The sequence below is a fragment of the Triticum aestivum genome, chromosome 1A (assembly GCF_018294505.1).
Source record: "Triticum aestivum cultivar Chinese Spring chromosome 1A, IWGSC CS RefSeq v2.1, whole genome shotgun sequence".
Classification (NCBI taxonomy): domain Eukaryota; kingdom Viridiplantae; phylum Streptophyta; class Magnoliopsida; order Poales; family Poaceae; genus Triticum; species Triticum aestivum.
In genome coordinates this window covers 519,002,477-519,018,035 of record NC_057794.1, presented here as the reverse complement: position 1 = coordinate 519,018,035, position 15,559 = coordinate 519,002,477, and the positions used below count along the sequence as shown (strand labels likewise).

Sequence of the window (15,559 nt, the reverse complement as noted above, 5' to 3'; positions counted from 1 at the left end):
GAATCCTTGGAGCGGGTCCCTGCTGCACGTCTGCACCTGTGTCTCCATTGTGCCGTATCCTGGACGGGTTAAGCACGATGATCGTCTGTAAAAGAGAGGAATTTAGGTGAAAAAGTTGTCATGCAAAAAGATAGTTTTTAAAGAAACCATGTATAATTCAAGATGAGAAAAGATTGCCACTTGTCTGCGCGCGTTGAGCCCCTTGCAAATAGGGGTGTGACCGTTTATTTGGTATAAATAGCGACGCCGGACTTGGTTAGTTGTGTCTGAGGTCTTGACGACCTATTGGATGCTTTCGGTGGTCCGGGCGCCTTTAGTGTGCGGCTGCCAAGGCAGCCGCACTCTCTTCGGCGCGCAGAGATCGCTTGATATTTCCGTTCACTAAAATGATACCACGTGGACCGGGCATCTTGAGTGTGAGGGAGGCGTAGTGTGGTATTGCATTAAAGCGAGTGAAAGCTTCGCGTCCGAGCAGTGCTTAATAGCCACTTCGGAACGGAGCGATGTGGAAGGTTAAATGCTTGCGAGGAAGTTATCGGGGGAGCCGAATATAACTTGTAGTAGTAGGGAGCCCGTACAGCGAGCCCCTGGGCCTGGCGTTACTCCTTTAAAGGTAGTATTGCTATGGCGAATTTTTGTTTGGTCTAACCCCATCCCGCGGATTGTATCCTGATATATTAGGTTTAGATTGCTGCCACCGTCCATCAATACTCGTGTGAAGTGATATCCGCCAATTACTGGGTCTAATACCAGGGGAGCCCATCCTGCACGCCGGATACTTGCTGAGTAATCGCGATGGTCGAAAGTCATCGGTTGAGACGACTAGTGGCAGGACTGCGCGGTGACAGGCACTTGGGTATATTTCCCTGGGAGTGCCGCATTGTTTCCCTTGATCACGTGTAACACGTTTACTGTTTTGACTTCTGGTGGAAATTTCTTTTGTTCCCCAGTGTCTTGCTTGGGAGGCTCGTCCTCGTCTTCACTTGGTGTATCCTCCCCCTTGTGTACGGCGTTGAGCTTGCCGGACTGCTTGAAGACCCAACAATCTCTATGGGTATGATTAGCAGGTTTACCAGGGGTACTATGGATCTGACATACTTGGTCCAGAATTTTGTTGAGGCTGGACAGTTCATCCCTGGTGCCTTTAGAGGGCAGCTTTTGCTGACCTGGCCGAGAGCTTTTGAATCCGGCGTTTACTGTCGTGCCCTTCGTGCTGTCTTCTTTATTCCGGTGTTTGTTATTGCTGTTGCACCGTGATTTCCCGTTTCCATCTCTAATTTCAGATGTACTGGGGTCGCTGGTGCTGCATCTGGCTAGCCAGCTGTCCTCACCCGCGCAAAAGCGGGTCATGAGGTTTGTTAATGCGGCCATCGTTCTCGGCTTATTTTGGCCGAGGTGTCTGGCGAGCCATTCATCACGGACGCTATGCTTAAAAGCTGCCAAGGCTTCGGCGTCCGGACAGTCGACAATCTAGTTTTTTTAGTAAGAAACCTGTTCCAAAGCTTTCGGGCTGACTCTCCGGGCTGTTGAGTTATATGACTCAAATCGTCCGCATCCGGAGGTCGGACATAAGTCCCTTGAAAATTTGCCCGAAAGGCGTCTTCGAGCTCCTCCCAACTTCCAATGGAGCTTTCGGGGAGGCCTTTAAGCCAGTGACGAGCTGGCCCTTTGAGCTTGAGGGGTAAGTACTTGATGGCGTGGAGATCATCTCCTCGAGCCATATGGATATGGAGGATGTAGTCCTCAATCCAAACCCCAGGGTCTATTATTCCGTCGTATGCCTCTATGTTTACAGGTTTGAATCCCTCTGGGAATTCATGGTCCAGCACCTCATCGATGAAACACAGGGGGTGTGCGGCACCCCTGTAGCTGGGTGTGCCGCGTTGTTCGGATGTTTGTTGTATTGCATTGTATGCTGGGGCGCGCTTGCGTGGTCCATAGATGGATCTTGTTGCGCCGTCCTTTGGGTGCGAGCCCTCACCTGGGTCGCGTGTTGTATTGTGAGTATCGTTGTATGCCGCCCTGTGTTGGTATAGGGGTCGTCTATCTGGCCAGGTGGCTGCTTTGATGTTTGGTTGTGGAGGGTCTGAGGCCACCTCATCGAATTCGGGTAGCAGCTTCCGCTTTGGGTAGCTCTTGGAGGGGTGATTGTCGCCGTACCTCGCTGTTGTGTTGAGTATTTTACTCCATCTGATTTGGAGTGTGTCTTGCGCAGCCCTGAGCCTTTGCTTCTGCTTTTTGAGACTCCTCGCGATGGCAACAAGCCTTTTACGGGTATTCTGCTGCTCCGGGTGCCTGTCCGACGTTATATCGTCCGGACTATTATCCTTGATAGAATTTGTTTGTTTGGTTTGATTATCTGGATTGCCGTTGTCCGGCAGCGGTTCTCCATGCTCCAGCGCTGGGTCTGTGTGATCGTTATTTCTGTCGAGGCGGGATTTCGGGCGGCGCTTGCGTCACCTCTTTGACTACTTCTCGAGGGAACAAGCCTTCGGTGCGTCCTTCCGCTCCTCGTCGTCATCTTTTGGTGCGTCCACCATGTATACGCCATATGACGAGGTGGCTTTCTAGGGCTCAATAGGCGCTGGTTCTTCATCGTCTCCTGCGTCGGTGTCCATACCGTCGATATCTTCGGAGTCGAAGTCGAGCATATCGGTTAAATCCTCGACAATGGCTATAAGGTGGATGGTGGGTGGGCTTTGAATTTCTTCATCGTCCGTATCCCAACCTTGCTGACCGTAGCTCGGCCAGGGCTCTCCTGATAGAGAGAGAGACTTTAGTGTCTTCAGAATATCGCCGAAAGGCGAGTGCTGAAAGATATCCGCGGCAGTAAACTCCATGATCGGCGCCCAATCGGATTCGATCGGCAGGGGTGCGGAGGGTTCGGAGTCCGGAGAGGAGTCCGGCTCCCTGGAGTCACGAGTCTCGCGGAGTGCGGGGCTGGTGTTCGGCTCGATCGCCGTTGGGATTGCAGCCCCCGAGGCGGCGTCCAACCACCCATCCTCGATTGGCGCAGTAGGCTCCGAATTAAGGGTCGAAGCCGATGCGGGTGCGGCCTCCAGGGCACTGTTCGGCGGCAGAGCTAGATCATGCTTGTCGTGACAGTGCGGCGCGCTCGGCAGTGGCTCGAATCCGTCGAAGATCAAGTCCCCGCGGATGTCAGCCGTGTAGTTTAAACTTCCAAATCTGACCTCGCGGCCAGGGGCGTAGCTTTCGATCTGCTCCAGATGGCCAAGTGAATTGGCCCGCAGTGCGAAGCCGCTGAAGACGAAGATCTGTCCGTGGAGGAAGGTCTCACCCTGGACTGCATCGCTATTGATGATCATAGGAGCCATCGAGCCTGACGGTGACGACACAAAGGAACTCTCAATGAAAGCACCAATGTCTGTGTCAAAACCGGCGGATCCCGGGTAGGGGGTCCCGAACTGTGCGTCTAGGCCGGATGGTAACAGGAGGCAAGGGACACGAAGTTTTACCCAGGTTCGGGCCCTCTCGATGGAGGTAAAACCCTACGTCCTGCTTGATTAATATTGATGATATGGGTAGTACAAGAGTAGATCTACCACGAGATCAGAGAGGCTAAACCCTAGAAGCTAGCCTATGGTATGATTGTGTTGTCACGGACTAAAACCCTCCGGTTTATATAGACACCGGATAGGGTTAGGGTTACATAGAGTCGGTTACAATGGTAAGAGATCTACAAATCCGTATCGCCAAGCTTGCCTTCCACGCCAAGGAAAGTCCCTTCCGGACACGGGACGAAGTCTTCAATCTTGTATCTTCATAGTCCAGGAGTCCGGCCGAAGGTATAGTCCGGCCATCCGGACACCCCCTAATCCAGGACTCCCTCAGTGGCAAAAGTAATGGTAACAGTTTTGGTTTTATAGTGATTGTAACAGTAGCAACGGAAAAGTAAATAAGCGAAGAACAATATGTGAAAAGCTCGTAGGCATTGGATCAGTGATGGATTATGTCGGATGTGATTCCTCATGCAATAGTTGTAACATAGGATGACACAAAACTAGCTCCAGTTCATCAATGTAATGTAGGCATGTATTCCGAATATAGTCATACGTGCTTATGGAAAAGAACTTGCATGACATCTTTTGTCCTACCCTCCCGTGGCAGCGGGGTCCTATTGGAAACTAAGGGATATTAAGGCCTCCTTTTAATAGAGTACCAGACCAAAGCATTAACACTTAGTGAATACATGAACTCCTCAAACTACGGTCATCACCGGTAAGTATCCCGATTATTGTCACTTCGGGGTTAACGGATCATAACACATAATAGGTGACTATAGACTTGCAAGATAGGATCAAGAACTCACATATTCATGAAAACATAATAGATTCAGATCTAAAATCATGGCACCCGGGCCCTAGTGACAAGCATTAAGCATAGCTAAGTCATAGCAACATCAATCTCAGAACATAATGGATACTAGGGATCAAACTCTAACACTACACTACGACACTCAAATCAGTGTCAAATAATCTGTCGGCATAGGTCACCTAAGGAGACACATTTAGTGTCGGCAAAGACCTTTTTCGACAGAAAGGAGCTGTCGCATATAGTCCTGCCGGGAAAGGTCTTTACCGACAGATAAATCTATGCCGACAAAAAGTATGACATCGTTTGTGAGATATACACCGACAGACATCTCTATGCCGATAGACAACTCTATGCCGACAATTCATCTGCCAGTGTGCTATGCCGACAAATTGTGTGAGGTTCATTGCTACACCGACAGTTTGTCTATCAGTGCGCTATGCCGACAGTTTGTGTGACGTTAAATACTTCTACCGACACATTTGCTACCAGTGCTCTACATTTCAACACAAATGCAAATACACAATATTTTGAATGAAATTACATTCACAATATTAAATTCATGTTCAATATGCAATACATACAAACAATTGCACTCTTCGATTCATCACAAGATATCGTTGATCAATGCATTCATTCAATATATATAGAAGATTCATTGGTTTTCTACACTCAGCTACAACCATTATGGAAATACACAAGTTAGATATACAAGAAATGCATGTTACAAACATAATGGCCAAAGTTCATAAGAGACCAAGTGCTTGTTCACTGGAGTGCTGCTGCTACAGAATATTATGGAAGACCAACTCTTCGATCGCCAAGCCAAATCAACTTCCATATGAAGGAAATGTGTCATCCATGTTCTCAACAAAAGCAATCACGAGAACATCTTCCATCAACTAGTGGACTTGCTACTTTCTACCATTTGTCCCTACAAAAGAACTCATAAGTTTCAGCAATCTTTGAAATAATACAATGTATTCAAATTCATGAGGTGCCTTTGAGTCCAAAGGTCTAAGAAACGAGAGATGTACAACACACTATCTTGCTTTCAAGAAAAGTAAACTAATACTCGATTGCCCGACCTTTCTAATAAAATTATGCATGTCATTGCGGTTCATGCATAGTATAGTTATAAAGCAAAGATTCAAGTTACAAAAGATAACCTTATTACTCCCTCCGTCCCATAACATAAGAGCATTTTTGACACTACACTCGTGTGGAGTAGAATATAAACCAAAGTCTGCATAGCACCTAGCATATCACAAATGGCTTATTATAAAAATATTGAACTTGCTAATGAGTAATCAGGTTGTTGTAAGCCATCAGGAGTAAGGTCCTTACTGTAATTTCAAAGATTGCATTTGAAGTTACTCAATCAGCAAACGATCACATAAGCATTATTATATATATACATGTACCAGCAGTCATATATGTAATAGTGCACTTGGTGAAAACAAGTCAATTTACAGGACATCACTTGTGTTGCGGATCATGCATGCTATGAAACATTTTGTGGTATACAATAGGGGTTCGCATATGTTGTTTTTCTGCTATGGTTAAAATCCTGAAACTGAACACAAAAGGCTACGACACCTATGTTTACCTAAAAAGGGAGTCAGGTGTAATCCTAATATGTGGACTGAACTAAATATGCTTCCCGGAAAAATAACGGTCAAGTATTTTTTTGGTGGCTGATTCTTTCAAAGAGAGAAAGCTTCAGTTTAGCTACTATTACACACTGACGGGAAATAGTAACTCGCCGTATTTGAACAAATATGCAAGCAAACATTCAGTTTAGCTTGCATACTAAATCAAACATTTCTGCTAGCTTACATGATCAAGTCACTGACCTTGATACTATTTGCATGATAATGGGGGTTGCATTGTACACATATAAACATAGAAACCAAACATTCTATGTTCTGCTATAACCCAGATTTAGTATCACCTTATCATGCCCTTAATTCTTGTCTATTTCCAATAGAAACTAGATACTCTAGTAGCCTGATGCATCATCTATTTATAATGACACTACAAACCACACTGTATGTGCTTAATTATGAAGCATGAAACCTGACTAGAAAAATACAAAGATTGCCCAAAAAAATAAGTGTTTAATTCAAACTGAGGACACTTTTCCTCATTCCGAACCTATGGCTTCCTAACCCAAGCATTAAAAGAAACATAGCAGTGTGATCTCATGGAAAAAAGCTGACATGAATAATACCTGGTGTTTCCACATTTCTGATTCCTTGAGAAAAGAGAACTTGATGCATCTATCCAATTTGTCGTTGTATTTGTTCTGTGCGCTCTAGTAGAGCAGAAACTTGTTCATCTTGTCGACGAAATTGAGTTTCCATTGCAAGTGTTGTTGGCGGTTCAGCTGCTTCTTTAGGTTACAACAACAACAACAACAACAAAGCCTTTAGTCCCAAACAAGTTGGGGTAGGCTAGAGGTGAAACCCATAAGATCTCGCAACCAACTCATGGCTCTGGCACATGGATAGCAAGCTTCCACGCACCCCTGTCCATAGCTAGCTCTTTGTCGATACTCCAATCCTTCAGGTGTCTCTTAACGGACTCCTCCCATGTCAAAATCGGTCGACCCCGCCCTCTCTTGACATTCTCCGCACGCTTTAGCCGTCCGCTATGCACTAGAGCTTCTGGAGGCCTGCGCTGAATATGCCCAAACCATCTCAAACGATGTTGGACAAGCTTCTCCTCAATTGGTGCTACCCCAACTCTATCTCGTATATCATTATTCCGGACTCGATCCTTCCTCGTGTGGCCACACATCCATCTCAACATACGCATCTCCGCCACACCTAACTGTTGAACATGTCGCCTTTTAGTCGGCCAACACTCCGCGCCATACAACATTGCGGGTCGAACCGCCGTCCTGTAGAACTTGCCTTTTAGCTTTTGTGGCACTCTCTTGTCACAGAGAATGCCAGAAGCTTGGCGCCACTTCATCCATCCGGCTTTCAGCTACTTCTTTAGGTTATTTCTGCAAAAAAAAATAGAGCAAATGAGGCAACTAATTTATTTCTACAACGAAGTCAGTGCAATCTATACTTGTCATCAATTGATATGCAGTCACGTGCATTGCTGTACTAAATAAAAACACATGAAGTGTATGTGTGACTAACAATTAGTGTATCTGCTTGTGCGGAGCTCCAATTTTACGTGTATGTGCTCTCACAAATATTTCGTCTTTCTGCAGGTCATGGTCAAGTTTGTCAGCCTGCAAGAAATTTATTTTCCCTATTAATTAGAAAACCAACTAATGGATGCATCACTTTCAAAATAAACATAACTCTTGACGCCAGCTACGAGCATAACTCTTGAAGCCAGCTACATGTAGCAATGAAAACTCCGAATAAACTTTCTTCCTGGGTCGCTGGGACAAGCCGCCTACTTCCCCAGAGGGCCTCGTGTTTCCTCCCAATGCTAAATATTTTCTTTTTATTTCAACAAGGCTCTCAACTTCCTTTTGTTTTTTGCAATACTTGCAAGCCTCGATTGTTCATATGCAGGGATCTCACTTCCACCTCTTTTTCCTTCCATCTTTTCTCCTGCGAATAGCACATATCAGACCATGATGCTTAATAAAAAAATAATGGAAAAATATGCATACGGAGCAAATTATGTGATGAGTTAAATACATGGCAACAACTTTTATCAAGAAGCAGCAGGTAACTGCACTATCCACCAAGCAACTTCATGTGAAGTAGTATGATTCAGAAACATATTTAGGAAAATATATATAGGAGAAGTGGGCATTCACTATGAACATACATACCAAATAAACAAAACATAAATAGTAGTGCGCCAAGGAAGAATAAACGGAGACTAGAGAAATGCAATTTGCCATTACCTTTTATCCTTACAATTTTGTGAGTTTGATTTCTGAAGTTTATGGAGCTCTCCACTTGAGCAGACAAACAGAAGTCAAAATATGATATGCCACAAATAGAGTTGAGCAGACGGTAAATGGAGGCTACATTAACAGATTCAAAAGATTTCTTGATTCAGGAAGCATTAAACTTGTGATCCGTGAGCAGGGCCGGTCCTGAGATTTCGGGGGCCCGGGGCAAACTAAAAATTGAGGGCCCTTAATATATATACACTCATTGTAATATACGTATATCCATGTATATATTTTTTTCTCAAAAAATGTATATATAAATTATTACCAGTAACACTTAAATGCATCCAAAATTAATATGTGTATCAAATAATTTATGCATATTACCTTAAATTCTTCTAACATTCCTCGATGCAAAGTCACATATGATGAGGTCGATGTCAATCCCATCCAATAATTTCTCCTCGATGCATAATGTAGCCAAACCATTTAACCTCTCTTGAGTCATTGTTGACCTCAAATAATTCTTCAATAATTCAACTTCGAAAAGATTCTTTCGGGCCATGCGACCGTCACAAGCACAGTAAATAAGATGTGATAGACAATGAAGATATTAGGATACCAATCAAGTTCTCTGACATGCCCGAAAATCTCCATAGCAGACATTACGTCATCTGGCAAAGTGAATCTCATAATCATCAATTCAGAAATAAGATTGTATACCTCAACATCAAATGAAACCATTCCCGCAAAAAAAACATCAAATGAACCATTAACAGAGAAAGTTTCTGCTGCAACATTCTTCAAGTTCATTGTCACTTAATGACATCAGGGTGCCCGAGCTCAATAAAAATCCAAATATATCTTTAAACACCATGAGTTATCTGAATCTATCATTCAAATAAGTGATCTCCATATATATCAATCAAAACGTTAAAATATTTCCTCTTACCGGAGGACGTCATAATAACACACACAATGCTGAAAACAAAACCATTTGTTCTATCAATTATTGAACAGTGCCGGCTATGCATCAAAGGATTTTTTTTGTATCAATATTATATGAATATACCTCAATACCTGACGGAGTGATGATCAAACTTTAGTGCATGTGCGTATACAATACACAGGGGTCTGCACAGCGCCTAGAGTCTGCATAAGATTGAGAAGAAAATAGTTGAGCAAATGCCAAACAGGGCCCGGAATTGAAATCAGCGGCGAACATACACAAATTAGGAAGGAAATTACCAGAGGGTTGGGGGCGGCGAGGCACCCAGGCGGGAGTGCGTGCGTGCGTGCACGGCGGCGTCGGCTGCCAGCAGCTAGGCTGGGACCTGGAATCGTTGCGTGACTCTGCCTGATGGAATGGTCGAACAGAATAGGAAGGAAATCACCCATGCAGCTAATTGATCGCTCTTTTTTTATGTGAAAGGAAATTCCGCTGATCGCTCGCTATCAAACACTCAATCGCTGGGATCGGGAGATCGAGCTGCCGCTCCCTGGCGCGCGTCTGCCTAGTATGAGCCATAGGCCTATAGCCAACTATCAGGGCCCCCCTGGATTTTGGGGGCCCGGGGCGGCCGCCCCCCCTGCCCCTCCCCAGGGCCGGCCCTGTCCGTGAGACAACAAACAAGTAGAAAGAATGAGCACCTAGATTGTGAGAAGTCTACTGATTAGGAGTGAAAGAACAAGAAGATATCCAGTACAAGAATAAGAAAATTCAGGGAAATGAGATACATTTATGGATCACACAAAATTGTAAGGCTATGCTTTGTCCCTGTTTTTGCGGCATAAACAGATAAACCAAAAGGATCATAGTCAGATTTACAATCCTACCCAACATACAAGAAATCCGAATCTTTGGTGTTATGTTCATTTGAAGAAAATGAAGTCAGGCATGCTTTTTCTCTCTCTCTAGAAAGTAGCACATGCTTGCACGTCATCCTTCTTATATCGACAGTAACTGAGGTTATGTGTTAAATTGCAGAATCTGGTGAATTAGATCTCTGAAATTCAGGGAGCTCTCCACTTGCATCCTCAAACAACAATGTTAACCCAAAAGGTGTGCCACAACTCTGTTACATTTTTCTTTCTAAATCTGAACCCTCGAGTAGTTCAAATCTGTACCCTCGAGTAGTTCAAATCTGGTCTCTGAATATTAATATGTACAGAAGTTACTGATAAACATTCAAACATGAGCATGACCACCACTGGATAAGTGAAAAGACAAGATGCAAGAGGAGACGGGATTAAAAAATACAGAACAACAGCAAAGCCTGGGACTTATACGGGAACTAATATCCATAGAGATGCAAAGGACAAAACTCCTATGCATTTTACCTTCAGTGGCCTGGAGTCGGGGCAGGACAAGGGTGTCGATCTGGACAGGGGTCGCTGGTGGAGGAAGAAGAACGACGGGGCGACTCCAGAACTGCAGTTGCCTCCTCGCCAGCTCCTAGGCAGTTGACTCCAGAACGGCGGAGGCTCCTTGGTTGCAGACGGGGCAGCAGCTCCTCGGGAGCGGATGACGGGGCAGCACATAGGACGACGGGCCAAGGGATGGGATGCCTGGGTGGGAGAGGCGGCAACGCGAGCAAATCCACGGGCAGGGTCGGGGGCGGCGGTGGCGGCGGCGGCGATTTAGGTTTAGGGTTAGGTTGAAGTGTGTGTTGTGCGAGAGAGGTGGGATGGGGGCGACTAGGAGACTTACCGAAATATGTCTGGGCCTTCACACTTTCGCGCGCTGCTTGCCGCTCGATACTTTGGGCCTATGCCGCGCAGGTCAAAATAAGTGCGGCCAGGCTAAAACTACACCAAACATGGGACGTAATGAGGGGGCACTTTGAGCGAGCTCCCGTGGGTATGTATAGGGGATTTCAACGAAGTATTACGTCCGGATAAACAAGTGGGAGTGGGAGAAAGGAGTAATGCTCAAATCCAAGGTTTTCGAGACTGTGGATGTTTGCATGCTCATGGATATTGGCTACCAAGGCCATTTCTGGACATACGAGAAGAAGGTGGTGGGTGGAAGTTACACGCGAGTAAGGCTTGATCGAGCTTTGGCCACGGCAGAATGGAATGAACGATTTCCTCAAGCATATCTGAAACACTTGATGGCGGCAACCTCTGATCATTGCCCGATCTTGTTGGATTTTCAAGGGGGAGGGGGATGCTCACACCATAAAAAGGACTTCAAATACGAAGTCATGTGGGAAACACATGAGTCTTGGTCTGAGACAATTACATCCAGATGGGCAGAAGGAGGCCCGACTGGGACTATGGCAGAGCTGAGCAGAAAGCTAAAAAGGATATCCGAGAATCTGGGAGCATGGAATAAGAGCACTTTCGGCTCAGTTAGAAAAGAGATAAAAAGTTTGAAAAATGAACTAGAAAGGCTACGTGATGATCCAGCAAGGACTGCACCCTCACAGGTAGAGCTAAAAATCAATGAGAAGCTAATAGAATTATACCAAGGGGGGAGCTCATGTGGAGGCAGCGCTCTAGTATTGAATGGTTATCGGCTGGGGACCGGAACACTCGTTTTTTCATCTAAGATCTAGCCAGCGGAGAAAGAGAAACATGATTAAGGCACTGGCCAACTCCCTGGGAGTACTGACAGAAGACCTCGGAGAACTCAGAGCTTTGGTGAGGGATTTCTATCAGACACTGTATACATCGGAAGGAATAGCTGGTATGGAGGATGTTCTATCCAAGGTGCCTACTAAAGTGACAGATACTATGAATGAGATGCTCTTGGCACCGTATACAAAGGAAGAGGTCAAAACAGCCCTTTTCCAAATGTTCCCCACCAAGGCTCCGGGACCGGATGGGTTCCCAGCTCACTTTTACCAGAGGCATTGGGATTTTTGTGGAGATGAGGTGACGAAAGCAGTTTTGAGAATTATCAAAGGGGAAGAAGGGGCTGGTTGTGTCAATGACACTGTTTTGGTTCTCATTCCCAAGGTTTTGAACCCAACTCAACTCTCTCAATTCCGCCCTATTAGCCTTTGTAATGTTATCTATAAAATTGCCTCCAAAGTTCTCTCTAACAGGCTGAAGATAATCCTCCCTGACATCATATCAGAGGAGCAGTCTGCATTTGTGACAGGAAGACTAATCACAGGTAACATTATTTGTGCATATGAATGTTTGCACTTTATGAAGAGAAGCAGGGCCAAATCTAACAGTTATTGTGCGTTGAAGTTGGACATGATGAAAGCTTATGATAGATTGGAGTGGGCATATCTCCGGGCTATGATGGCAAGATTGGGCTTTGCACAAAGTTGGATTCGGATAGTGATGAATATGGTACAGTCAGTATCCTTCTCAGTTCTTTTCAATGGTGAGAAACTAGAACAATTCACACCCACAAGAGGCATCCGACAGGGAGATCCTATCTCCCCTTACCTTTTATTGGTTGCAGCAGAGGGCCTTGCGTGCCTTTTAAAATCAAGTTCTCAGTCGTCAGGTTTGGAAGGGATCAAGGTGGCACCATCAACTCCGTTTGTGAACCACCTCCTTTTTGCTGATGATAGCCTGTTGCTTTTTAAGTCAAATGTTGAGGGCGCGACAATGGTATCAAACCTATTGGATGTGTACTGTAAGGCTTCGGGACAAAGGATAAACAATGAAAAATCTTCTATCTTTTTTAGCAAGGGGTGTCCCCAAGAGGTCAGAGATAACGTAAAGCAGACTCTGAACATGCACAATGAGTCTTTGAGCGATAGGTATCTGGGAATGCCAACTGATGTAGGTCAATCCAAGATGGGTACTTTCAAGTACTTAAGGGACAGAGTGTGGGAAAAGGTTCGAGGATGGATGGAGAAACTACTCTCGGCTGCCGGTAAAGAAGTTCTTATAAAATCTGTTGCACAGGCCATCCCAATATATTCAATGGCATGCTTCAGATTACCACGAGGTTTGTGTGAGAACATCACCTCGATAATCCGACAGTTCTAGTGGGGGAGCAAGCAAGGAAGAAGAAAACCTGCCTGGGTGGCTTGGGACATCATGACAAAACCAAAATACCTCGGTGGCATGGGTTTTAGATATATTGAATTTTTCAATCTTGCGTTGCTTGCTCGTCAGGCATGGAGGCTAATGGATGATCCTACATCGCTCAGTGCTAAAATACTTAAGGCGGCCTACTTCCTAGGTAGCAATTTTTTGGATGCAGAATTGGGGAATCATCCTTCGCAGATATGGAGGGCTGTGATTGATGGAAGGGAGGTTTTGAAGCAAAGTATTATCCGAAGGATCGGAAACGGGGCTTCAACAGATATATGGGATACCAACTGGATCCCAAGGATTGGTCCCTTGCGACCAATTGTAGCGATCTCGGATAACCCTCCGAGGTTAGTGTCCGAACTGATAGAATCCACCTCCGCGTCCTGGAGGGAAGAACTTATCCGGGCAACCTTTCTACCTTTTGATGCGAATGCAATTTTGTCAATCCCATTGTGCACGGGAGCTGTGCATGATTTTTGGGCATGGTCGGGTGAACGTAGCGGTAAATTCACGGCCAGGTCAGCCTACCGGATGGTCATGAACACGAAACACCACCGTGAGGATTGGTTGGAGGGATCTGGTGGGGTTTCAGACCTTAATACAAACAACAATGAGTGGACAGTGCTTTGGCACATTAAGGTGCCGTCGAAGTTAAAAAAATTTCTCTGGAGGTTAGCTCAACACTCGATCCCGTCCATGGATATTTTGCACTGTCGTAATATTTCTACCACCCGCCGTTGCGCCCTCTGTGGCTGTGATGATTCATGGAGACATGCCCTACTGGAGTGCACCATGTCCAGGTGCATATGGTCCTTGGTTGATCCTTGCCTAGTCGAGCACATGAGCCAGAACACGGACAGGAATGCAAGAAACTGGATCTTCTCAATGCATGAAGTACTATCTCAAGAAGAATTTGTCCTTCTGGTGGTAACGCTGTGATCGGTCTGGAAAGCTAGGCGAAAGGCGATCTACGAGGACATTTTTCAGAGTCCTCAATCTACACATCACTTTATCCAGGCCTATATGAACGACCTTCTTTCAGCTGAGGAGAGCAGGAGTAGCACGAGGCAGGTGTAGGGAGTACCACGGCCGAGGCCAACACAGTGGATTCATCCTCCGGAGGCAATTTGCAAGATCAATGTAGACGGAGCAGTCTCACAGAACCGGAGGAGGGGAGCTGCAGCGGCAATATGCAGAGATCACAATGGTAATTACCTTGGAGCATCGGCAATACTTGTGAAGGGTGTTTACGATTCACCTACACTTGAAGCCTTGGCTGTTCGGGAGGCGTTAGCCCTTGCCGAAGAACTGAACTTGCAGAGAATACACATTTCATCAGATTGCAAATCAGTGATTGAGGACTTGAAGGAACAAAACCTGGCTAGCTATGGTGCAATTCTACATGAAATAACAGACCAAGCTACTCATTTTGCCAAGTGCAACTTTGTTCATGAATTTAGGAGCTCGAATTTCGAGGCTCACAATCTAGCGAAGGATGTTTTAAAGTTAGGGGTGGGCCACCATGTTTGGTTGGGGCACCCTGGTAATCTTGTGTTTGTACCTATAAACATTACTTCATGATAAATAATAAAGCTTCGCGTGATTGTCTCAAAAAAAGGCTAAAACTACACCGACACTTTTCTTGTGCCTAAGCTTCGGCGACACATAATCCAATGCGCAGTCAAACATACGCCGACACATGGTACGTTGCTGAACTATTAAACATTACCGACAGATGGAATTCGAAAATGTTGAGCAATACTAATGATTTTTGTGCCGGCGTTGTTTTGGACAGATAATGTGTCGGAAATGCACAGCTTTGCCAACAGATGCATGTCGTCGTTGTGGTGTCGTGGTGTAGTGTAACGAAACTAACTTGATTACATGATAAATCTCATCCAACCCATCACCGTCCAGCAAGCTTACAATGGAATTACTCGCGCACGGCGGTGAGCATCATGCAATTGGTGATGGAGGAAGGTTAATGATGACGATGGTGACGGATTCCCCTCTCCGGAGCCACGAACGGACTCCAGATCAGCCCTCCTGAGAGAGTTTAGGGCTTGGCGGTGGCTCTGTATCGTAAAACACGATGAATTCTTCTCTCTGTTTTTTTCTCCCCAAAAGTGAATATATTGAGTTGGAGTTGAGGTCGGTGGAGCGTCAGGGGGCCCACAAGGCAGGGGGCACGCCCAGGGGGGTAGGCGCCCCCCACCCTCATGGACAGGGTGTGGGCCCCCTGACGTGGATTCTTTCGCCAATATTTTTATATATTCCAAAAATATTCTCCGTTGATTTTCAGGTCATTCCGAGAACTTTTATTTCTGCACAAAAATAACACCATGG

General features: G+C 45.5%; 2 long non-coding RNA genes across 2 annotated transcripts; both read right to left on the bottom strand.

Annotated features, from left to right (window-relative positions):
* Window positions 1-4,935: 4,935 nt before the first annotated feature.
* Window positions 4,936-6,961, bottom strand: LOC123062058 (uncharacterized). Its single transcript, XR_006429473.1, has 2 exons — window positions 6,566-6,961; window positions 4,936-5,266 (listed from the first exon to the last, which is right to left on the bottom strand). It is a non-coding gene; the product is annotated as an uncharacterized lncRNA (long non-coding RNA).
* Window positions 6,962-7,263: 302 nt separating this feature from the next.
* LOC123062053 (uncharacterized) lies at window positions 7,264-10,944 on the bottom strand. Its single transcript, XR_006429472.1, has 5 exons — window positions 10,547-10,944; window positions 9,455-9,817; window positions 9,279-9,358; window positions 7,488-8,880; window positions 7,264-7,345 (listed from the first exon to the last, which is right to left on the bottom strand). It is a non-coding gene; the product is annotated as an uncharacterized lncRNA (long non-coding RNA).
* Between the last annotated feature and the right edge of the window lie 4,615 nt (window positions 10,945-15,559).